The sequence below is a fragment of the Chiloscyllium plagiosum genome, unplaced genomic scaffold (genome assembly GCF_037043375.1).
Source record: "Chiloscyllium plagiosum isolate Xiang-an unplaced genomic scaffold, Cpla_swu_hap1 HiC_scaffold_29, whole genome shotgun sequence".
Classification (NCBI taxonomy): Eukaryota; Metazoa; Chordata; class Chondrichthyes; order Orectolobiformes; family Hemiscylliidae; genus Chiloscyllium; species Chiloscyllium plagiosum.
Window position 1 is genome coordinate 64,988,030 of NW_028270167.1, and position 5,381 is coordinate 64,993,410.

Below are 5,381 nucleotides of genomic sequence, written 5' to 3' on the forward strand. Positions count from 1 at the left end.
TCGCATCAGATTACTGCCTACAATGGGAAGGTTTGCTCTGTGTGTGTGTGTGTGCGCGTGTGTGTGTGTTCTTCAGAACCTGAGAGAGAGTGCGTGTGCGTGAGCGATTGGCGTGGTTGAATGCGAAAGGAACACACGTGAAGGAAACTATTTTACATACGAACAACTGGCAGGCTTTTGGATAATCGACAGAGAGAGAACGAGGGAAGTTTCATGGACAGATGAGGGAAAGTGTTTGAGAATGTTAAAATAAAGGCATTGCCATACACAATAGCAATATACTCGGCGTGCACATGAATGACAGATTGATGGGAGTTTGGTGTGAGTTCGAATCAGATTTGCTTCGGCAGGTTTGAAGCCGGGAGCGTCAGCAGCAGATTATTATCATCATTAAGACTGTATTTTATAACTCAAGGTTCAAACAGGAGATGGAATAAGCCAGTGAGATGCATTGTGGAGTGATAAATATTTCAAGTTAGAAATGGTCAGGGCATGGTGTCAGGAATCAGCTCATGGTCAAAGGGATCACCCGCACATTTATGACTCGTCTGTTTCAGCCGCAGATATTGGCCAGGGATGGGATGAAAACACTGGAAAAAAGTGGAGTTTGTAACCAGAACAGTAGACAGTGACCTCCATGCTCTTAATATTTAAATAACAAAGGCAAATATACAATACATTGCGGTTCTCCGCTGAAACTGAGGAGGTCAACATAGAGACCCATGAGTAACACTGCCAAAGCAGAGGGAGGCAGTAATTGAACACCTTCATTGATGTAGCTAGTAGTGGTCTGTAGAGTTTCAACATGAACAATAATAGTGGCCAGAAGTGTAAAATATATGAAAGAACAGTAATACAGTCATAACAGGTTTGTAGAAAAAAACTGGACAGTGACACTTTCCAGGAACACCAACGATAGCCAGGAAAGGACATTAAAAATATTGAATAATGCGAAGAGCATAATAAATCTGGAATGACAAGGACAACCAATAAAATGCAGAAAGATACCAAACATAATCGGATAAACTCCTGTCTATTGTTGGAACATTCCAGTCTAATGTTCCCAGATTCTGATCCATTTTTGTAACATTCTAGTCCAATATTGTCAGAGTCTGGTCCATGTTTGGAACATTCCAGTCTAATGTTCTCCTCCTCCTCTCCCTGGGTCTACTGTTCCCTGTCAGTGCTGTCGGTGATGTTCCCTCTCATGTTATGGGATAACACATTGAAAGACGCCCATTTATCGTTAAAAGATGGAAATCCTCCACTGGGATAACTAGAATCCACGAAGACTGGTATTATTCACAGTCACTGAACAAATAGGATAAGTTAACCAGTTCCATACATCACTTTTCATATCATTATAAAAGGGAACAGTTACTGGGTTTGAATGGAATGGATAAGGGTTGCTGAGCGATGAACCATAAATCTTTCAATGTTTTAATCATTTTTTTCCTTGCATACGAGAGTATTAACAGGACAGTGCAAGGCTCTATATATGTTCCACTCTGTTTATGAAAGGAAGCAGCTATAAAATAACAGATCGGCTACATAAAAAAAAACGTTGGGTGGGCACGTTTCTAGATACCTGAACACAAAGTATGATACTTATTATCTGGTGTGAGGCTACTCCTGCTTTTAATGCCCTCTTTCCAGAACCTTCCTTAATCTTGAGACAGAGCACTGAGACTGCTGCTCAGGAACAGGCCGAAGCGATTCTGTCCCTATGGGCCTCTTACAGTGGGATAAGAGAAGGCCATTCAATCCATATTAGCCTGTTGCGACTTCAAAAGGTGGAACGCTGGAACATTAGCACATTTTGCAAACAAAATCATTCAAAATAAAAGGAATTGTCGCTGCAGCTGTATGAGGTGTTACTGAGAGGGCACCTGGAGTACATTGTGTTATTTGTGTTTCGGTAACTGAAAAGGGATGTACCTCCATCAGATATAGTTTAATGGCTGCTCATAATCCAAGGGTTGCTGTGTCATTTAATGTCTCGTGGCTGTTATAAAGGGACAGGAGGAGCCTATTCAACCTCTCGAGCCTGTTACAGAGGGGCAGGAAATATTTACTTAACATTTGAAGTCTGTTACACATAAATATTAGTTGTATAATAGTTATGGAATAGGAAAGACCTGATGTAAACATTAAAGTTCTAACTTTGAATAAGGCCAATTTTGAAAGAGTTAGGCGAACCCTCTGAAAGGCTGATTTCGATATGCTGTTCACAGGGAAAGGGATGGTTGGAAAATGCAAGGCCATAAAAACCTGGATCCAGAGAGTTCAGAGCCAACGTGTTCCTATTAGTGAGATGGGCAAGGCTGTGGGTACAGGGATTGCTGGATGGCTAGATATATTGATGCTCTGGTCAAGGTAAGGAATGAGGCATATGTCAGGAAAACAGAGCTGAAATCAAGTGAAACCCCAGAGGAGTATAAGGGCAGCAAATGTATAGTCAATGGTGAAATCGGGCCAGAAAAATGTGAACACGGGTTGGCTTTAGAAATATGGTTAACGAGGTATTGACAAATCTCTACAAATCTGTTCGTGGCAAAAGATTAACTAGGGAGAAAATAGGGCACATTAAAGATCAGTAAGGCTACCTATGTGTGGAACCACAAGAGATGGGAAAGATATAAACAAGTATTTCTCCTCAGTATTTAATGTGGTGGAGGTTACAAGAGTGAGAAAATGAAGAAGTGTATAGTGATATCTTGAAAAGTATCTATATTACAAGGAGGTGTTGGACATTGGAAAACACATAAAGGTGAACAAGTCCCTGGGACCGGATCAGTTGTATCCCAGAAGATTGTGGGAAGCTAGGAAAGAGATTGCTCAGACTTTTGCTGATATATCAGTATTATTGATTTCCACAGGTGAGGCATCAAAAGACTGGAGAGCTGCTAACATAGTGTCATCATTTCAGAAAGAAACGAAAAACCAGGTAACTATAGACTGGTGAGCCTGACGTCAATAGTGACTAAATTGTTGGAGGGGACATTGGGGGAAAGGATGTATATGCATTTGGAAAGACAAGGACTGAAGAGTGCTTTGCACATTGGACATCACGTCTCACTGACTCGGTGGAATTTTGTGACGAAGTGATGAAGATGATTGATGAAGGCAGGATAGTGGAATTCAGTAAGAAAAGCAAAATGTTCTACATGGTAGACTGGTTAGCAAGGTCAGACTGCCTGGAATCCAGGGAGAGCTCTCCATTTAGATCCAAAATTTTCTTGAATATTGAAGATATGGCGTGACAGTGGACATTTGTTCATTAAACTTGGAGACCTGTGACCAGTGGTGTGCCACAAAAGTCAATAGTGAGTCCACTGCCTCTTGTCACATATACAAATCATTTGCAATTGAGCACATGAAGTACGGTCAGTAAGTTTGTAGATAATTCCAAATTTGGTGGTGCAGTCGACAGTGAAGAATGATATCTCAGAACAAAGTGGAAACTTGATTAGGTGAGCCGAGGGGTGACAGATGGAGTTAAATTTAGATAAATGTGAGGTGTTGCATTTTGGCAAGACAAATCAGGGCAAGACATGTAGGTAGTGCCCTGTCGAAAGTTGCCAATCAAAGAGAACTCCATTGAAATTATAGAATCCCTACAGCGAGGAAACAGGATTTTCGGCCCATCAAGGCCTCACTGTCCCTCTAAACAGTATCCAACTGGACAAACCTCTACCCTATCCCTCTGAGCCTGCATTTCCCATGACTAATCCACCTCGCCTACACATCCCAGGGTACTTGGGGCAATTTAACATGGCCAATCTACACTTGCCTGTATATCTTTGTACTGTGGGAGGAAAACGTAGTACCCGGAGGAAACTCATGCAGACACTGGGAGAATGTGCAAACACCACACAGGCAGTCATTCAAGGATAGAATTAAACCCAGATCGCTGCGCTCTGAAGCAGCAATGCTAGTCACTGAGCTACTGTGTCACCATGTGGTGAATGTTCTCCGTTCCTTGAAAGTGCCGTCACAGGTAGACAGCGCAGTGAAGAAGGCACTTGGTGATCTTCCCTTTATTGGTACTTGATTTGAGTCTATGCGTTTGCAAGACATGTTGCATCTGTACAGGACATTGGTTCGGCCACATTTGTAATACTGCTTTTAATTCTGGTCACCCTGCTGTCGGAAAGATGTTGTCAAACGTGAAAGCGTGCAGAAGAGATTTAAAAGAATGTTGCAGGTGTTGGAGGGTTTGAGCTACAGGGAGAGTTTGAATAGGCTGAGGCTATTTTCAAGCGTTGAAGCTGAGGGGCCATCTTAAAGAGGTTTATAAAATCATGACATGCATAGATAAGGTATGATTCGGAGGTGCTGGTGTTGGACTGGGGCGTACAAAGTTAAAAATCACACAACACCAGGTTATAGTCCAACAGGTTTAATTGGAAGCACACTAGCTTTCGGAGCGACGCTCCTTCATCAGGTGATTGTCACCTGATGAAGGAGCGTCGCTCCGAAAGCTAGTGTGCTTCCGATTAAACCTGTTGGACTATAACCTGGTGTTGTGTGATTTTTAACATAGATAAGGTAAACAGTCAACGTCTTTTCCCCAGCATAGGCAAGTCGAAAATTACAGGACAAAGGTTTAAGGTGAGAGGAGAAAGTTTTATCAAGGGAAATGAGGTACAAAGATAGACTGCTGTGTGTATGGTTTGAGCACCCAAAAGAGGTGGCGGAGGCAGACACAATTACACCATTTAAAAGGCATTTGAATGGGTACGTGCATGCGAAGTGTTTAGAGGGATATGGGCCAGGTGCTGTCAAGGGGGACAAGATAAACTTAGGATATTTGGTCAGAATGGACGGCTGGATCAAGGGTCTTTTTCCATGCTGTACATCACTGAAACTCTGTTGACTCTTGAGTGTATAACACAGGAACAGGAAAAGGCTACTCTGGTTCTGAATTCTGTCAGTCAGCTTGTTTGCTCAATTACTGAGAGTCAAATACAAAAATACATCATTCAGATTTTGATGGTGTTGTGCAGAAACAGGAGAAAGGCTTTTAGTCAAGAGAAGCTGTAAGGAATGTGAAGAGGCCATTCAGTCCCTCAACTCCATTCTACAGAAGCAGCAGGTGAGCACAGAGCGATTGGAGCTTGTTAGTCGGTAGCAAGAGGAAGACATCTACTTTCACAAACTTGGGATCAGGAGGCAGCACTCAGTTGCTCAAGACTGGGACACAGGAACAGGAGGGAGTCTCTCAACTGCTCGAGACTGGGACACAGGAAAAGTAGGGAGTCATTCAACTGCTCGAGACTTGGATAGAGGAACAGTAGGGAGTCACTCAACTGCTCAAGACTCTGACACAGGAACAGGAGGCAGTCACTCAACTGCTCGAGACTCTGACACAGGGACAG